The sequence below is a fragment of the Lissotriton helveticus genome, chromosome 6 (genome assembly GCF_964261635.1).
Source record: "Lissotriton helveticus chromosome 6, aLisHel1.1, whole genome shotgun sequence".
NCBI classification, from domain to species: Eukaryota; Metazoa; Chordata; class Amphibia; order Caudata; family Salamandridae; genus Lissotriton; species Lissotriton helveticus.
Window position 1 is genome coordinate 310689232 of NC_136067.1, and position 21459 is coordinate 310710690.

The window sequence follows — 21459 nt, forward strand, 5'->3', positions numbered from 1 at the left end:
CGTGGAAATGGTCCGTGCTCACATCTGTTATAAGTGTAAACAAGCAGGGCTTAGGTCCTAAACCACCTGGACTGGACCACTGTACTATTGGAAACAAACAAAATGTCCAGAAAGACTATTCCACTCACATTCAAAAGGGACCCTAGACCAAAAATGCTAAGGTTCCAAGCTTTATTCAGCTTAATTTGAATTATTTTCATACACAAGACAGTTACATTTATTTATACATGTCTTGAAATGGAAAACACATATTTAAAGAACACAATAGAATAAAAAGCTAATTTAATGCAATGTCAAACAAAACTCATCGTGACATGAAGCACAACATATTTCTGAAAAAAGATGACAAAAGACATTTGTGTTAAACAATACATATACAAATATGAAACAGCTCAACCAGTCCTAGATTTCAAAATGGACCCTCGGCGGACACTATTTCGTAACCAGGCCACTGCCTGCTGTCCTGCCTGTGATTTTAGCAAAGGGGGTTACACCATATCAAGGTGTTGCCTGGAAGGGGGTAACACAAATTGTCTCATTCCTCATGGCACACCCCATTAAAGATACACCTTACTCAAAGGTCAACGGATTCCGAACACCTAGTTATTTTGGGATTCTCCTCAGGACTCGGACATGGCTGTAAACTCTACAAAAAAGAAATACAAATGATACAATCTAATGACTGAACCAACCTTGTTTGAAACAACATCGTGTAGATATGCCAACCCAAACCAAACCCTTCTGCTTTTTCACAGTACGAGAAGCTGAAACATAAAATGGTATTTATAATACCATTTTATGTTTCTGCTTCTCGCCCTGCGAGAAAGCAGTGGGGTGACGCTCCTCCACCCACATGGAGGGGCCACCCCTGATTTTGGGGGTATACATCATCTACATTGTGTAACTGAATTGTGACCACTGTGTTCCAAAACATGTCATTAAATAGAGAAGTGCTAACATGTTACAAAGTGGATGAGGGGTTTAAAACAAGATTTATTTTCAATGAAGTGTGTGTAGTCTGAAGGTCTTCTGGGATTTTTTGTGTTTCTTAGTGCCTGTTGCAAGTTTTGTCAATTTTGCATTCTGGAGGTATCACAATTACACAACAGGGCCTTGCGGGCCTAGTGAAAGCATTCAACTGATCGTCTTGATACCTGAATTGTAGACTTTGGTTCTGCTCATGTTAATGTATCTTATAATAAAGGAATTTATAAAGTGCATGGTTACGCCATCTCGGCGTGTCCCCGCGCTACGGTGAGGGAGGTGGTAGCAGCCAAGACTACGTTACCACGCGTGATTAACCTAAAAACAGATAGGTTTTAAGCGCCTTCCTAAACTTAACTTCAGTAGTCTCCATCCGGAGTTTTAAAGGGAGTTTGTTCCAGTTCTGAGCTGCCAAGAACCGGAAGGATCTGCCTCCCATTCTGGCCTTCTTCACCATCGGCACTTTCAGCAGGCCAGTCCCACTCGATCTCAGGGACCTTCCCAGCACATAGCTGGTGACAAGATCCCTCAGATATGAGGGACCAGTGCCCTTGGTAATACGATGGCACGAACATAGGGCCAGATGTAGGTAGCCCAGTAACGGCCGAAATTACTGATTTTCGGCCGTTACCGACCGGCATTGGGCATTTGGGATGTAGGGGACCCAAAAACATCCGAATCTGTAAATTTTTGGGGGGTTTGGCTCCTGAGGTCGTAGAATCGCTTTTTCAGGTCCTCTGTGTCTCTGGTAGTCACCCCAACTGCATTAACTTTGTCTAGTATGTCCAGCCAGAGTTTCCTTTTGGCAGATTCTGCCACAGTGAGGGACTGCCTGCCAAACAGTTTTTGGTGCACCTTCACCACCTCCTCAACAAGGACCTGCAGCTCCATGCTGCTGAATTTGAGTTACCTCCTCCTCTCTAGCTGCTCTTTTTCTTTGCTGCTTGCCATTTTGCAGTTTTAAAAGTGCTCAAAACTATTTCTGCTGCTCAGGGACTCAGCTCAGCTCCAACTGCCTTTCCAGAAGCTTCTAATTAGTTACAGCTGCCTATGTAGCCACTTCCTGGTAGGGAGGGGGAGCGTGGTAGCACCTGATTGGCTGCCTACTTAAGTTTCACTTTTGTTTGCTTTCCGATTCGGATTTTACCGATTAGGTATTTACCGATTCTGTATTTACCGATTCCGTATTTCCTATTCATTCCTATGGGCCAAAAGGCCCATAGGAATGAATGGGGAATACCGAATCGTTAAATACCGATTCGGTAAATACCGATTCGGTAAATACCGATTCGGTAAATACCAATTCGGTAATTACCGATTGTCCGATTCTGAATTTTACAGAATCTGTATTTTTTAACGATTTTTTATCTACATACCATTTACCGATTCTAAAATACCGATTCGGTAAAATTCGGTATTTTAGAATCGGTAAAATCGGATTACCTACATCTGGCCCATAGTGCCTTAAACATTGCTCTTTTCCTTACTGGGAGCCAGTGCAAGGTATCCAGGGCTCTTTTGGAGGCAGCAATCCTTGGCTGCATAAGAACCAGCCATGCGGCGGCATTCTGCATAACCTGCAATCTACCAAGACATTTAGCGGTGGTACCCAGATAGAGTATGTTGCCATAGTCTAGGCGAGACGTTATAAGGGCGTGCACCAGCGTCTTCCTTGCCTCTATCGGAAGGAGAACCATTGTTTTGCGTAGGTTTTTGAGGACTCCAAAACATTTCCCCACTACCCGTCTGGTGTGCACTTCATAGGAAAGAGTGGAGTCCAGCCCGACCCCAAGGTTTTTCGCCTGGGTGCATGGTATAGGAGTCGTACCCAAACTCGGAGGCCACCAAGCAGACATTCAACCTGCCGGATCACCCCCTACCACAAGCACCTCTGTCTTGTTGCCATTAAGTTTCAGGCAGTTCTTAGCCATCCAGGAGGCAAACTCCTGCATGCATGCCCTGAAATTAGATGCTGCCATGTCCGGTGCCCGAGACAGGGAGATCACCAGCTGGGTATCATCAGCGTAAGAGACGACCCCAACACCAAAGCCCTGCGCTATCTCCTCCAACGGAGTTACGTACAGGTTGAACAGGGTAGGGCTCAGGGCGGAGCCCTGGGGCACACCCTGCTCCAATTTGAAGTCCTTGGAGTAGTGTGCCCCCTGTCTAACCTGTAAACTAGGCTCAACCAGGAAGGACTTCAACCATTTCAGTGCCGGGCCCGAGACACCGCCCTAGTTCAGACACTGTAGCAAGGTGTAGTGGGCTACAGTGTCGAAGGCGGCACTAATTAGAGCCATAGTATGTCCAGCATTGGCCCCCTTCCTGATGGATTCCGTGGCAAGCAGAAGTGCGGTCTCCGTAGAATGACAAGCCCGGAAGCCCGATTGAGACGGATGTAGGAGGCTAGAGTCGTCAATATGAGTCATGAGGGGTTGATTTACCATCTTCTCTGCTACCTTTGCCAAATATGGCAAAAGCGAGATAGGTCTTAGGTTTTCCAATATCTCTTGGCTAATATTTGGCTTTTTCTGGAGTGGTAGAACAATAGCTCTTTTCCATCTCACTGGCACCGTATGCGATTTAAACGAGACCTCCAAAATATGCCTAATATAAGGTTCAAGAGTCTCCATACTCTCGCCCAGCAACTTAGGTGAAGCGGGGTCTCTCGGTGAGCCAGACTTAATGCTGAGACAGATTTTACTGAGCAGCTCCGGGAGGGGGAATAGTAAAATTGCTCAGTCTCCGACCTGCCTCAGCTTCACCAGCCATTTCCTCAAATTCCATGCCCCTCCTTACCGTCCCAGGAAAGGAGGAGTACATTTTCTCCACCTTTTCCGAGAAGAAGTTCGCAACCCGGTTGCATGACTCAGCCGAGCCAACTATTGGGGTAGCCGTAACTGCAAGGGAGGAAATCTCCTTATGAACTTGAAAAAGCTATTTAGTAGAGTTTTCCGCTGTCCCAATACTCGCCTGATAATAGGTGGCTTTTGCCCGTCTAATAAGACCGTAGTATTTTTTCTGTCCCACCTTATATTTCGATCTATCTTGGCATAAGAATACCTTTCTCCACTGCCTCTCCCAGCATTTACATTCAGCTTTTGCAAAATGCAGAGCTGTGGTAAACCAGGGTACAGATTTATGTGCCCTCCCCATCGGTTCATTGGGGAGCAATGGGGCCACCCTATTAAGAGCGTTAACTATACGCCTCTCCAAATTCAGGCAGGCAGTTTCGCTATCTGTGCCACCTGGGGGCCCACCCTGAATCAGCGCCCTGTTGAAGTCGTCCCGCACGAAATTTTCCATTTCCTGCGTGGGTGTTTGCAGGTATCTTTATCCTGCACTCCGATCTCTGGTACTCTCACTACAAAGGGAACCAGAAAATGATCCGACCAGGGAACAGGGACGGGGGTGGTAACTTCTACATTCTCCCAGCTGGCGAAGACAGGATCAAGTAAGTGCCTGTGCTCATGTGTAGGGGCACAGGATTTCAAGCTCAGATGGAGCGACATAAGATCCTGGCGTAGAGAAACAGGAGATCAAGCTTTCTGTCCAATAGCAGGTCAAAGATTTCAATTTTATGTTTACTTAGGGATCTACAGTTCAGTAGCCCACCACAGAGTTCAACACTCTGTGACTGCCTTATATGGTCCATGTTCCACCTAAACGCGCAGTGGCTACAGGCCCCATCTTTAGTGACCATCATACTGTGCCTACAATCCCTAGCTATAAGAGGGCACAATGCCTGCAGATCTGCCGTGTTATATTTTATTCTTACCGCTGACCGACCAGAGGTTCTGGCCCGGTCCCCGTACGGCCACGGACGGGCGCAGACGGGCTTGCCTTTGGGGCACCGGCGGCGCGCCCGCTGCGTGGCCATTTAAGCATCAGCCTTTAACCCTGAAAGACTGCAGGGAATGAGCACTAGACCGCTAACCGGCCCCCAAGCCAACCAGAAGTGCCTGTCTCTACCCTTCCTCGCCCTCCGTGCAATGGTACTAATCACCACGTCGGTCCGGGACGGGAAGGAGGAAAGCGAGCACAAGCCTCAGGTCAAAGTAGGCAGCCCCCAGAACAGGTAAGCTTAAATTATTAAAAATTATTAAAAGTGCAGCTGACACATACAAGTTGCGCTATACGCGCTATACGATCATTTTAAAAGTCTCAGTGCAGTTAAAAATCAGGCACAGTATGCAGCAGTTCAAGGGCACTGCCACCGCCCACTCACCACAACGCTGCCGTAGTCCCAATGCCTTTTATCCCTGAAAGACTCTGCAGGTAATGAGCACTAGACCGCTAACCGGCCAGTGGTGGAGTATTTGGACATTGTTAGATTGGGGGTCTCTAGTTGACAGAGGTAGGTACCTTTGACCAAATAGGGACCCTTGCGTCTAGTCAGTGGAACACCCCTAAAATAACCCCTGCTCACCCACTTGGTAGCTTGGCACGAGCAGACAGGCTTATCTCAGAGGCAGTGTGTAAAGCATGTGTGAACACAGACAATAATACAGTGACAACACTACAGATGGACACCACAAAGGTTGTATTATAAAAATAAGTATTTTTATATAGACTTAACAGAAGACCACAAACGACAAAAATCCACAATACTGTACTTTAAAAATGGTAGAAATAGCTTAGTTCTCTTTAGATGTAAAATGCAACACTTTGAGTTCAATGTACCTTTGGATGCGTAATGATATACAACGAAAGTGTTGCAGGGAAGGTGATGTGTCTGTTCCTTACACGCAAGAACGGTGATACGACGGGTCCCTATTGCTGCGTAGGGGATGCGTCGGTTCTTCTCCGCGTGGGGAGGTGATGGGTCGGTTTCTTACTGCGCTTCCGTGGCGATGCGACCAGCAGTGCCGTGATGTGATGAAGATCCGGTGCAGTGAAACAAAATGGCATCTTCTTCTTGATGTGACACAATGCTTCCACGCCTGATGGTCATGCGACAACTCAACAATTCTTCTGAGCCGCGACAGACCCTGAAACACGCTTCTCCGGTGATACGACGGCGTCTGCTGCAACGGCAACACTCTTCTCCCATGATGCGAGGCGCTTCGGTGATGCGATGGCGATAGCGGCGGCTTGCTTCTCCAGTGATGCAAAGGCATCTGCTGCGACGGCGACACTCTTCTCAGGTGATGCGACGACAATGGCTGCGGTGGGGACACGCTTCTTCGTCTTGAGTCGCACTTCCAGCTCCTAGCGACACGCAGTCACCCAGAAGGTGCAGACCAACAGCAGGCACTTCAATTCCCAGAAAGAGAAGGCAGAGAAGCTGGTTGGAAAAGTCTGTTGTCCCTGAGACTTCAGCAAGAGGCAAGCTCTATCTCAAGCCCTTGGAGATCCTTTACAAGTTGATTTGAAAGCAGCAAAAAGTCCTTTCTCCTTTCTTTGGCAGTCAGGCAACCAGTGTAGGCCAATCCCCTAAACAGCACTCAACTTAGGGATAGTCTGCTCCTTTAGTTTCACTCTGGTTCCTCTCCACAGCAAAGGTTGTTCTTGTGTCCCAAAAGTGATCTAAAGTACTGATGTATGCGTCCCCATATTTATACTAGCAAATCATTTGTCTCTGGAAGCAGAGTGTCTGTGACTAGTCCAAACAAGTTCTGTGCAGTCCTGGAGCACTTTGTTGACAAGACTCCTTCTTTCCTTTGACAGTGTGGGCCAGGGACATCAGACGCACCACAGGAGGTGGAACCAGCATTGTGGAAGGCAGGCACAGCCCTATTCGGGTCCCAGGTGCAACTCCTCCCACCCATATACATGCAGATTGCTCTGTTCAGCCCTGTGCTGACTCACCCTGTCTCCTGGAATCCCCCAGCCCTTGTCACTCAAAATAAAGACAAGGAATACACAACCTAGCAGAGATAGGCTTGGATAGTTAGGCATGAAAATACCCACTTTCTAAAAGTGGTATTTTCAAACACAGAATGTTAAAACCAACTTTACTAAAATATGTATTTTATCATTCTGAGTTCAGGCATACTAAACTCGAATTTCTACCTAGTTCCCTGAGTCACTTAACATTATAAGATGTTGTAATCAAACTGCCCATTCTGGCCTACGGGAAACAGGTAGCCTTGCAATAGTAAAAAACGAAAATGGCTGTAATTCACTATTTAGGGCATGCCACACACACCAGGGCATGTCCTACCTTTTACCTACAATGCGCCCTTTTACCTACAATGCGCCCTAGTGACTAATATGCAGAAAAGGGAAGCTCTAGTGACTAGCGAGTGGGTGCACTAGCCCAGTCAACATGGCAGTACCAGACTGGACACAGGCTCTGCAATGGCAGACCTGAGACACACTTTACAGGCTGCTTCTGTGAGTGGCACAACCAGTGCTGCAAGCCCACCAGCAGCATTTGATTTACCAGCCCTGGGCACCCGCAGTGCACTGTACTAGGGTCTGACAGTAAATCAAATAAGCCAATCATGGAGTCACTAATCCATACATCAATTTACAATAGGGAGAGCATATGCACTTTAGCACTGATCAGCAGTGTTAAAGTGCCCAGAGTCATAAAACCATCAAATCAGGGCAGACAAAATACAGGAAGAAGGCAAAAAGTTCAGGGATGACCCAGCAAAAAGGGCCAAGTCCAACAGACATGTATATGTGATATGGAAAAATGTAAATAAACTATCAAAAAAAGGCAAGATTTATTTTTACAATGGTAAGATTGAGGTTCAGGTGAGAACAATCCAAAACTGGAAAGGTTCGGCCTTACAGAGCCCCACCATAGCTGTAACGTTATCTTGTGCGCTAGAAAGGGAAAACTGTTGGTGCGGGAACATCATAGGCTATTCAACGAACACATGTTCTAGCAGGTAATCACATGGGACAACTAGAATTTGAGGTGTCTTCTCTTTATTAATGATCACACGCAAAAACAAGCATTTGCAATGCAATATGTCTGGAATTTGCTAGAGTTTGAGCTATTGGCATTGTAAATGACAATGCCTATCATGTATGTGTTGGTTTTCAAAACAGATGAACAAAAGGCATTGTCATTTATAATGCCAATAGCTTAAACTCTCGCAAATGCAAGACCTATTGCATTGTAAATGCTTGTTTTGCAAATATCTGCTGGGGACAGTAACTATAAATGTGTTGGTCCTTGCCCTTTTTGCTGGGCCACCTCCATCAATGTATCTTCTAATGCAGAAACCAGTTTTGTTAGCATTAGGACACTGTGCACTTTTCCCTGATAACCAGTGATAACGTGTTTGTGCTCTCTCCCTAAAACACGGAACAATTACATGCAAATGTAAGTCGGAAGCGGTGAGGTAAACTTTGTTTCTCTGGATTACATTGCAAGCGGTTGTGTTTCTACTGTCCTCATTTTTTTATTTTAAAATTATCATAGATCTAAGTTATATGGGACTTATAGATTTTTATAGAAAATGTATTCCGTGTATTCTCTAGCCATCTAGAAATTAAGATTGAGAAGTTAATTTGTATGTCCCATAGTTTAAAATTGTTATCGTTGGCACTGAGCCTTTCTGTATAGGGACTCCCCTCTAATATCAACAAGTACTTTGTGCATTAGAGCTATCTTTCCACCACTTAGTTAATAGAGTGAGAGAAGGGCTGCAGATCAGCGTTGTGTTGAGAAGAAACAGTTCAAGATTGACTATGCAGGTAAATCATAGTGTTATTGAATTGCTTCGTAAATGTTCTGGTTTAAAGCTACTTAAAATACTCCCTTTCACATTTTGTGAACAGTTTGATCATACATTCAAATGGAGACACCACCACCGTGTTTGCTAAACCCAATTTGCTGCAGTGTTGTGATGGCTGATGATAAATGGTGCGTGTCTTGTCAAAACCTTCGTCCTAATACTCAAACGTTGCACATGTCAGAGTGTTTTATACCCTGTGACAAGATAGTTGGATAGATCTTGGACCTTGGAAAACATTGAAATAATTGAGTCGGTAATGTATATTAAAGAAATCGAATAGGGTTCTGAAAACCTTGAGGGAGCTAAGTGTCATTTGATTCTCAAAAAAGGGAAGGGTACTGCAGGTGGAAAGCCTAGTAAGTTGTTAACCTTGGAGAAAACCACCATTGCTAAGCATGATGGCTCTTCAAGAATACCAGAGAGTGAACCTAAGAAGCACAATGTAAAACAGCTGTAAGGAGACAAGCCCTGAATTTCAGAAGAAAAAGTCGGCACAAGACATGAAAAGGATACTTTGAACTTGCAAAACAGTTATTTAAAATGAGCACCCGAACTGCTTTTTAATAAGTAAAGGATTCAATATCTTTGAGCTCCAATAAATCTAGCATCAAAGATGTCAAAAGGCCAACCTGCTAGGATGCAAAAACAATATCTAAACAACTCACTTTCTGAAGTGTTACCAAGTCTTGAAAAAGTGTTTTAATACTTTATACAGAGACAGCAAAATGTAATTTAAAAATACAAGTGTTAAGTATAGCTAAGGCACTAAACTACAACTTAAAAGAAGAATCTTGATCAGTTCTGCAACAAAGGTAGAGACGTATGTCCAAGAGTTATCAATGATTTGAACATGAGCAAACTGCAGACTCAAATTGTCTTTTTATGTGAAGGAGGATCAGCTTCAACATGAACTTGAGAGTGGCTTGCAAAACGTTACTCCTAGCTCGTGGGTGACCGAACAAGTGTTAAAGAGGATAGCTGCCAAAGTTCACTTTGGGATGGAAACAGATTTTTCTTTTTTTCAGAAGAAATTGTGAATCCAAGCTCATGATCCTTGTAACTATTTGTGTATGCTTGCAAAAGTGATAACACATGCTAAAGGGGTTTTGCAAAAACCTGCTACAATTCGGCCAGCCAGCCCCTGCCATGATTAAAAGCATAAGCCTGCACATCAAGAACTTGTACATGTACAGCCTTCCTAGTGGTTGATTCAGTGAGTATTATCATAACACAGATGAAACATATGATCCCTAGGCACAATGGGGAGCATCCTTCAGACAAAGAAAGCACAAATGCTAACTGTGATTGGTTTCTGTGCCACCTCCATTATGGTACACAGTATGAGCACTCCAAATTTTAGCAAAATGCAACAGAAGTCAATAGGGTCTAATGAAGTGCATTATGACCCATCTGCCTGGGAGTTATTACAAGAGAACAGAGAATAGTTCAGGAGACAATTAGAAACTTGGTTGTTTTCTCAGGCATACGAGCGAATGATCTAATGAGCAGCTGGCTACCTCTCGTTACATAGCTCCAAGAAACCATGTGGTAAACGTGTGCTCTATAAATATTTTTTAACATAACATAACAATTGTCATATATCTGCTTGGTAAATTTAATTTACTTGTATGCCCCTAGTAAAGTGTACAACATGTACCCAGCGCCTGTAAATTTACGACTACTAGTTAGGGTTGGGCGTATTCGCGAAGTGGCACTACGCGTAGCTAGGCAAAGTACACTTCGCACTATGCGAGCTACACGTAGCACTACGCTAACTGCGTAGTACCCTGTTTGCACTGTGCAAGATGCCATTTTCAATGATTGCACAGTGCAAACAAGCATCCGGCACTGTGCAATCATTGAAAACGGCACAGTGCGAGCTATAGTTTTCTGCCGCTCAAGTAGAATTTATTTGAGCGGCAGCTTTCTCAACGCTTACTGGTAGTTTCTCATCGCGAGCGGTCGCGAGCATACGCGACCACTCGCAATGAGAAACCTGACCTCCCCGCGTTGAGAATCTCGACGGGAGGTTTATTTTCCATGCTCGCGATCGGCAACTTGATTTTGCTGATCGCGAACGAGGAAAAAGTTTTGCCAGGATGTCATTTTGCTTGCTCGCGGTCACCAACTTGACGTTGAGGACCGCAAGCAAGCAAAAAATTAACGCTACACTACACTACGTGTGTTTGCACTGTGCTACGTACAGTTCGCATAGTGCGAAGTAGCGCAAACTTCGACAACTATGCGGGCTTAGCGTAGTGCTTTGCTCAGGGTTACTACTAGTGGGCCTGTAACACTCATTGTGCCACCCACTAAAGTAGACTTTTAAAACATGTCTCAGACCTACCACTGCAGCATGTATTACTGTTATAAACTGCTATTTTGACCTGGCAAAATAAATCTTTTGCAGGGCCTTACCCTTCTTTTTATTACTTATGTCACTCCTAAGCTAGATCCTAAAGGCTAAAGGGCAGGGCACATGGTATTCAAAAGAAAAGGTAGGACATGCGTGTTTAGGTGTTTCATGTCCAGCCAGTGAAAAAACTCATGAAGTCATTTTTCACTATAAAACCTATCTCTCTCATTGACTAACAGTGGGTTGCCTTATTACTTTTAATAAGTGCTAACTTTAGGTTGGCAGCAGATTTGCTGTTTACACTCAAATGAATTGTATTTTTAAATCCTCTTTAACGATGAAGTCGGACTTTAAGTTACAATTCTTAAAATGTCACTTTTAGAAAGTTGGATTTCTTGTCCCAAACAACTGTGCTTTACTGCCAGTGTCCTGGGACATGACTGAGTGGTTCTGCAGTTGGAATTTGTGTATTACTTCCAGACAGTATCACAAACGGGAGCCTCAGAGTGGACAGGATGGGCCATCCTGACAGGATGGCTCGGGAGGGGCTATACTAAGCCCCACTTACACTTCAAAGGGCTTTGCACACAGCACACACAAAGGAGCCTGACACCAGCCTTTTGTCACACTAGCCTGTTTAGAGCCTTGAGAAGAGGTAGAGGCAGAACATTCCAGGCCCAGTAGTGGGGGTTAGGATGTGGAGTTCCCTCTCACACAAATGCTGGCACAAGGTATATATATTGGACCTCCAGAGCCACTCTTGAGAACACTCCAGTACCTGTCCTATGTTACTCAAGAAGGGCTACCATGCTGTTTGATGTACTGCCTTGTTGTCCGAGAAGGAAGACTGGACCTGCTTGAGTTTATCCCAGGCTACATTGAGTAACTCCAAGGGTCAGTTGACTGATCTGTGTGAGCTACAGGGACACAACATGCTTCAGAGGACTCCCTGCAACTTTCCAAGCTGACCTGCTGCAGCTGGTGCAGCATATGGACCTGCATGAGCACTGTTGCTGGCCTCTGCTGGAGTGGGTCCTGATACCCAAGTGCTGCCCCCTAGGTCCTTGACCCTTGGCTGGTATCAGTGGCCGCAACTCCTGAAAGAAAGGGTGAAAATCCGGAGGTTTGGGCTCCCCATGACAACAATGGCCACCAACTCGAAGCGCCAGTAAAAACAACTGGATGTGCCCTCAATGACTGTCTTCGGAGATTGACAGATTGGCAGTGCAAGAGCGGAGATTTGCTCTACAGAAAGGACAATCCTTGATGTCCACCAATGCGAAGTTGTCATAGCGACCGTCTGTGATACCCAAACGTCTCTTTGCATTACAGCAACAACTTTCCTTGATACGCAACCTGCTCATCAAATTATAGCAATGATTGTCAATGACCCTCAGCCTCCTCCTTCTGGCCTCCTGCAATGCAAACGGAACCTTTCATGCCAGAAGGTACCTTTTCAGCTGAACTAACCTGATGGCTGTATCCAACCTGCACTCCATCATAGTCAACCTGAACTTATGACTTTCCCCATTCTAGCGCCAGATGACGGTGAGTGATGTTTGTACTTTTAGCCTCTATTTTCACATAAAATTTAAAAATTGAATATTTCTGGTTCTACTGTATGTTTGGTATCATTTTATTTAATACAATTAACACATTTCTTCTAAATTGGTTATATTCCCAGCTACCAGAGACTTAGGCACAGGATCATTTAGTGACTTTTGTGGTTTACCCTGACAAGGATATTGGTTATTGCCTGAGTGGGGCTTCCACACCCCTCAACCAATAATCCAATTTCTTACAAAATGCATGCACTTTTTTGCAGTGAGTGTGATCTCTGATCAGAAATGCCTCTTAGTAAATCTATCTCTCTTTGGCACCTGTAATTGTATGGTACCACACATTCTGTGTTTTTCAAAAGAGTACCATGCTTTGTTTCAATCAGTGCTGGTAACTAAAAAAACCTACTCCGGTATTCCATAAAATGGGGTTTAGGTGGTGCCAGTAAAGAAGAGTGCAGTCATATGAGTCAAACCCATGAGAAGCTGTTTGTGATAGGCAATTTATATTAAAAAAAACAAGGTCATAAGTGATTAGTAATCTGTTTTGCCTTACAAAATATCTTATGTGGTTAAGCATCTGTTACAGAATCATTGTGTACCCAGAAAGTTCCAATGTATATTAGTGGTAAGATATATCTCTGGTGGTTAATGCACTTGCTGGAGAGATTTGTGCATTCTAGTCACTGGTTTGACTCATCATATAATGGTATCTGAAAAACACTTGGTGCTGCCTTCAATTCTGGAGGGTCTAATCTTCACAGACTTGGTGCTCTTGAGGTTAGGGTGACCCCTTCCAGTAGCCATGATGCAGCTGTAAAGTGTTCATCAAGCAGGTAGTATCTTGAGAAAGAAGCCCCAAGGTTCAAAAGCCACAGAAGCAAAAAGAAAACCTTGTAGGCAGGCTTTGGATGATTGAAAATATGGTGACAAGGATACCAACAGCATCTTCAAAGAGAAGAAAAAGGTCCAGCACTTGTAGTGATGCTGAGGAAGAATAGAAGACAAGAAAGGAGGCACAGAGATCCAGAGTCTGCGCTGGGAGGGAAAAAAAGGAAGAACCAGACATGATTTCTGGATAAAGGTCACCATGACAAGAGCCAGGAGCGAGGAACCCAACAAAATTCACTACTTGAAGCATTGCAACACAAGGAGCAGATGGAATTCCTCCTTTTTGTACTGGGAAAACAGGGAGTTACATCAAAAATCCATACTGCCAGGCGCGTGGTCTCGCGGCGAGACAACATGGCCACTAGGTAGGGTCTCTCTGAAGGCCCCTCTTTGCCTTACCTATCCGCAAAACCGATCCGATCCTTCCGGTGTCCGCAATCAATACCGGAGAAGGCGTGGAACTTATCGCTGCAATCCCGAGCAACGTCGGACATCTGAGGCCAGGGAACAGCTCACAAACACCAACGCCCTGTTGTCTGGGAAAGCCGGGGCCTCGATTAGCATAGCCGGCAGCCGCGGACGTCAGGTGGCCGGACGGGCCCAAACCCCTTCAACTCCGGGAGGTAGAGGACATCGTGAGAATAGGCGGCTTCTATCCTAGGCGCCGATTGCCAGCACACAGCGACAGCCCCGTGACTCGCCTCCTTATTTAACATCTGAGGCTGAGCCCCGACATCTCTATTGTGGTCTTTGATGGGCCTCGGCAGAGTCTCGGAGTGAGGTGCTGAGCGGGATCGGGGAGAAAAGTGCCCCTGCCCACCAAGGAGCACCCCCACCTTGGGGGCGCTCCTTGCGAAGGTGAGGAGACTTGTAGAGTGCCTTCTGGGGACGCGTGCGGAGTCCTGACGCTGCCAAATCCGCCGTGAAGGAATTTAATACCGCGGCGGGTCCCGACTTCTTCCATTAGCATGAGGCCCGAGAATTGTTTGTGGCTGTGGGCGTGATGGGAGCCCCCTGTGCCCCGGCTAGAGAAAGCTGCAACTTTCACAGGAGAACATGACAGCTGGATATCGATTAAATACAGACTGCGGTGTAAGGAGGGGTGAGTTGGGGGGATGGGGTCCAGGCTGAATGCGATTGGGGCACCCAGTGCTTAAACTACTAGCTGTCACCATCACCAACTGGAAGAGCCCCTTAATGTGTGCCCCCATTTCTTCTTTTTCTCCCCCCACTCTCCTGTATATTGACACCCATTGGGCTCCCTGTGTCCTGTAAAGAGCTGATGGTTTGGGGGTGAGGGAGCCCCAGCAACACACACATCACCAACAGCCGCCGCAGGAACTGGGGGCAGCGCCTCGAGACTTGGCAAACTGCTGGACACCCTCGATTACTGGACACTTACCCACTATCTGTCGCTGGTGCTTGGGAGAGTGGGCTTGATTCTTTGGCACTTCTAATTACGGCGTGATCTGGGTGTCTCACCTGGGATGCAACAGGGGCTGCGTCATGTCCAACGCTAGGGGCCCCCGAACGTCCCAACAAAGCAGACTGGACAAATATACCTGCCCGAAGGCGGACCTGGCTGAACAAAAGGTGGGAAATGATAAGCCACAAAGCGGCGCTGAGCAGGACACTATTGAGCCCACAATGAAGGACTTAATGGCTGCTATAGTGGGAGTCCGCGCATCTATCGACACTCTTTCTTAGGAGGTAACGCTGATTAGGGCCGATCTCACAAAATACAGGTAGAAGGTCAAACAGTTGGAGCTCACCACCGCCAGCCTGGTGGAAGACACCTCGCAAATACAAACGGACATTGGAGAACAGCAAGCATTACGGAAGCTTATGGAGGACAAGCTGGACGATTATGAAGGGCGACTGAGACGCAATAACATCCGCCTTCTCTGAGTGCCGGAGAAATTGGAAGGTCCTGCTGTAGACCTATTTATTGACGAACTGATCCTGATGAAACTACAGCCCAAAGGCCTTTCTAAATTATCTGTTATCGAGAGGGCCCACAGAGTGCCTGGGGGCCGGCCGAAGCCGCCCCCCCCCCTGTCCGATACTGGCCCATCTGCTCAATTATAGGGATAGGGACACAATTCTGCAAGCAGCGAGGGTCGCTCCTCCGATTCATCTAGACAACTCTGCAATTACGTTTTTCCACTACTTCACTCGGGCAGTGCAAGTTACGCGGCACTCCTTTCTTGATGTCAAGCGCAGGCTGAGAGAAAAAGGTCTCAAATACGCCATGCTCTTTCCTGCGTGTCTGAGAGTTAAAATAGATGGGAAAACCCGCTTCTTCGACATGCCAGAAGTGGCATCGAACTGGATTGACAGCCTTCAAATGCCACCGGAACAGAACTCCACCGACCATTAACGGGTGTGGCAAACTCCTATAGAAAGCTCTTTGACTTCATTGTATGGTCTGTTTTCTCCATTAAAAAGAACAAGGGCCTCCAGGGTTTAACCTATCCAGGATTGGACTGTTGGCCGATATGTTGGGAACTTATAATCTCTATGGCCTACGTATCCTTCACATGCTACACCAACAACCTGTGAGGTAGAAGAGGAGGCGGACAGAGCCCTAAGGTCTTCCCCCTCAATTTTCTGTCTGTAGAACAGTTGGGCGACATGCGCTCTGCATTTAAGAAAATGGGCAGTTCTGAGATCAGGGTGCAGGGGAGCAGGGTGGGGGGTTGTTGGGAGGGAGTGTTGTTTAATTTGTTTGTTGCTTTTTCGTTTTATCTCGACAGTACAATGCATAAATGTAAACCCAACAGTGGGGACCTGTCTATTTATCAATGGGAGTGCAACGTAACAGGGAAGTCAAAATCTTAAGTTGGAACGTCAACGGTTTGGGGTACAAGATCAAGAGTAGTGTTGTATTGCAATATATTAAGAGACTATCACCGGACGTTGTACTACTCCAAGAAACCCACCTTATTGGCAATACATGCAAAGCAGTGCACCAATGCGGTTATTCAATGGTGGCGCACGCGGGCTTTACTTCCAACTCCGGGGTGTAAGTATCATGCAAAAAAGTCATTTCCTCTTTCACACACCTCCACGTATGTAGACGACTGAGGCAGATACGTTGGGGTCACAGGTACCTGGGAGGGCCGAACCATCACCCTTATGTCCGTATATGCACTTCCAGGGCTGCAGAGTGTAACCTTCACTGACCTTGGTGCAGTACTGCTGACATTGCCTCACGGCCACCTGGTGCTCAGAGGTGACTTCAACTCAATACTATCAGGCTCCCTAGACAGACACCCCCCTCGTGCAAACCCCCAGACCGCAAACACCCTTTCCGGCTTCTTGGAAGCAATGGGGCTATCAGATGGCTGGAGAACATACAATCCGGACAAGATTCAATACACATTTCATTCAGGGGCACACAACAGTCTATCCCGGCTTGACTACATAATCGTACCAACACCGCAAGTCAAAGACATCCATGAAATCCATCACCTGGCCAGAGGCATCTCCGATCACTCACCTTTATGGGTACACATAGTCCTAGATGACACACAAGTGGGACAGGTTGCCCCAATAAACCCCTGGTACCTTAAGAACCCCAAGGTTCTAAAAGATCTGAACAAAACTATTGATAATTATTTTTTGAAGAACGAACACACAGTAGAATCCCCCCAAATACTATGGGAGGCTTTCAAGACAGTGGTCCGGGGGAAGGCTCTTTCCCTAATTGCGGGCACCAAGAGAGATATAGTGAAAGACATCTCTGATATAGAACATGAGCTTTATCGTCTGGAAAGGGATGTCAACACCGACCCCACGCCCGAAGCCCTTCACTCCCTTCGTCTGCAACAGGAGGAATACAAAGCATTAGTCACTGACCGTGCCAAACTAATGCGGCAGGACAGGTTGGGTCGAATTTATGATTGGGGGGCAAGGCTGGTAAATTACTTGCCTGACTAGATAGAAAGGAGCAGGCCAGCAGACTCGTACCAGAACTTACAGATACCAACGGATCCCCTGTGACGGATCCCCAAGACATAGCTAACCAATTTGCAGCTCACTTCCAGATAGTATATAGCTCAGTAGCGACATACCCTGAAGCAGATTTTTCTGATCCTATTAAATATATCTCTCTCCCTAAACTGACAGACCCAGACGGAGCATTCATAGATAGCGCCCTCAAGACTGACGAAATAGCAACAGCTGCAAGAACAATACAATCAGGGAAAGCCCTTGGCCCAAATGGCATTCAAATCGAGCTTTACAAACTTAAACCAGATATACTGGCCCCCTATCTAAAATCCATGTTTGAAGACAGCCTTAAGCAGGGGTTACTGCCATTTGCCCAGAGGCTCACTACAGTCGTTACGATACACAAGGATGGGAAGCCCAAAACTGAGAGCATCTCCTATCGACCTATATCGCTAATACACGCGGAACCCAAGATTTAGCCAAAGTCCTCGCCACAAGACTGATTAAGGTGATAGGGGACTTAGTCCACCCAGATCAATCAGGATTCATGCCCAAAAGAAACACGGCTCTTAACCTGCGCAGACTGCACGGGGTTCTGGGCAGGGTAGCGACGATACGTGAAGATGCCATTATAATCTCCCTTGATGCCACCATGGCCTTTGATACTCTGGAATGGCTGTATCTCTTTGCAGTACTTGCCAAATTAGGGTTTGGGCCTTACTTTTGCCGCTGGGTGCATCTATTATACAGCACACCAATGGCTCAGATAGTGGTGAACAACAGGAAATCAGAGCTTTTTACGCTTAGCCGTGGGACCCATCAAGGATGCCCTCTTTCTCCGTTACTGTTCGCCCTGGCCCTCAAACCTCTTGCGGCATGGATTCGCAAGGATTTAATGATCCGTGGCATGCATTAGTCGGCGGACTGGAAGGACCGTTTATCCCTGTACGCAGATGATATCCTCCTCTATCTCACATCCTCGAAGATATCCCTTATGGGAGTCTCTGATATATTAGATACTTTTGTCAGATATTCCGGATTTCGCATCAATTGGCAAAAAACGCTTCTCTATGTCCTCTGGGGAAATGTCCGCCCCGATACCCCGAAATTGCCTGATTCCGATTGTCTCAGAAGGTTTTAAATATCTAGGCATATTTATCTCTCTTAACCCATCATTCCGATACACCCGGAACTTGCTACCTCCATTGCAGAGGCCTGAAAGTTACATAATACACTGGAAAACTCTCCGGCTTTCGGTTTTTGGCAAAGCAGCACTATTTAAAATGATGTCTCTGCCCCGTTTCATGTATGCCCTACAGAACTCAATCGACCCTGTCCCAAACTCATACTTTAAGGATCTAGAAGGGCTCTTGCGAGACCTTCTGTGGGGAGGTAGACCGCGGATAGCTCTCAAAAAGTTAACACTCAGCTGGTATGATGGCGGAATTGGCTTACCCAACATCAAACAATATTATTGGGCCGCACAACTAACCGCTATTAACCATTGCACATATGGTTCCCTTGACAACCCAGGATTTCTTATGGACCGCTGGCTTCTACCCAATGGATCCTATCTCCAGGCCCTATACTCGACACCACGTAAATACCCACTTACCGGTCCCACTGACCATTCAGTCAAAATCTGGCATTCTACAACTAAGTCACTCGGCTGGCAAAACAAACTAACTCTCGCAACACCTCTGTGGGACTCACACCAACTTGGATATATGGGTAACACAAAGGGGTTTGATAAATGGGACCTAATAGGCATCTCCCTAGTTTAGGCCCTTTGGTGCACAGAGGGTGTAAAGCCCTTACCACTCTACAAACACAATATGCATTTGCAGATTCTGAGTTCTAACGCTATCTCCAAATTAGACATTTGCTACGAAAGGCATTTCCTGGTGACTCCACCCTGCCAGATGCTTCCCCAGTAGAGGACAGACTACTGGGTGGCCACCTACCGGACAAGGCCATTTCACTGACGTACCGGAAACTTATCAATAACATGGAAAACCCCTTATTGCAGTTGCAAAACAAATGGACTGAGGACGGGATAGAACTAGATGACGAAACTTGGCAAGCAGCAGTCTCCTCCCCCAAAACAGTTGCTATCTCGGCGCGATTAAGACTGGTACAACTAAAGATCCTCAACAGAATTTATATAACTGGTCCTCAGCTGGTATACATGGGTGGACTGACAGATGGCGCTTGTAGGAGGGGGTGCACACAACTGGGTACATTTATACATATATTATGGCACTGCGAACAGATCCATGAATATTGGCGCAAAATACACATAATTATGAGCGAAGTGCTGGGGGTAGAAATCAATCCGGAAGCACCAAGATGCCTTCTTAATTTCTGGGAACCTACCGATCTCAATACTTATACTACACAATGGGTCACACTCGGCTGCATGATAGCCAAGAGAAATATTGCACAGCTTTGGGGAGCCTCACAACCACCCAAGGTAACAGATTGGGAGCGAGATCTTGACTGGAGTATGCTAAGGGAAAAAACTGTTTATATGGCCCGTGTATGCCCCAGCAAATGGTCCAAAGTTTGGGCCCCCTGGAATGCATATCGAGGCGAAATATGTACCCCCGTGATGCTGATGATGATGATGTTACCCCATCCCCGTGAATTTCAATGACTTATACTGCTGTATTCGTGAGCAACTTGGTTTCACTGTAATCCCTTTCTTGATTCTGCCCAACTGTACTATTATGTCGAGAATGTTAATAAAAAGATTTATAAAAAATAAAAAAAAATCCATACGGCCATCTTGGATTGAGAAAAGAGCAGTAGGAAACAATTTCATGATGGCCATCTTGGAACAGGTACCTCTTAAGTCCCAGAATGCCTTGAACCAGGAATATGGAGATCAACTTTGGAGACACTACCAGCAGCTCTGCAAATCATTCTCCCAAGGAAAGAAGCAATGTGCCTCAATATTGTTCTAGCGAGCCGGCCGCCGCAAGGTGAGTTTTGATTGTAGCAGCCACCCGCCCCCTTCGGTACCCACTGAAGATGCATCCCCCTTGCCTGAGGAGGCTCAGGAAGAGGGCCGGACAGGAAACAAGCCGAAAAAGGGTGTAACACAAATAAGCTTAACATGGCTACAGCAAAACACACTTTGTGGAATGCCGCGAGTGACATGTATTTTCCAAAGATAGTTCAGTGGATTGCTGCTTCTGCTGCTGAGATCCTTTTGCTACTTACAGGGCACAAGTTACAGTCCTTGCACAAAGCTTAGTGAATTATGAACCTTCAAGGAGCTGCATGCAGTCTGCGCGGTATGCAGTTACAAACGTACTATTTTTTCTGCATCTTTTGATAATCTAAAAATGTTTACTTTGTCAAGCAAAAAACTCTTAATAGTAAGTGTTCTATAGATACAGAAGACATTCTTAGAAGGCTTGTATATCTCTTACGCACAGACATTGTGGAAGCCAAAGGCCTGCCTCCAAATTAGAGTTTTTTATCAAGCACATGAAAAGTGACAAGCTGAAGGTCTTCGATTCCTTGGTGGCATTGAAATTAATATGTGAAGATCTAGCTAACTTCTAGCTTTGTTGGAACTTAAACAAAGTAGTACTGACTGCACTTAAGTGAGTCCTTTATGTTGGGCCCAGCAGCACCGCAAAATAAGTTGCAGTTTGCTACTCTGAATTCAAAACACACAAGGCATAGATGCTTCTGAATGTACCCTGGTGTTGGAAAATTGCACATGGTATTAGTCGTGAAATTTCTTTGGGACCAACCCAGATACCAGAGATGGCTTAATATTAGCTGCCAAGAACAGAATCCAGCTGCAGCTCCCCCATTTCAAGCAGTATTTTCAGTATATTGTTTGGGGAATTTCAGAAGAAGTGAATATGCCAAACACGTACACATGAAAAAGTAAAATAAGGCTACAAATTTGATGTTTTCCTGACAACTTTTTCCACATGCATCTTAAATACACTATAGCTATAGCATTCAATTTGTTTGCATTTGTCTCTCAAGATGC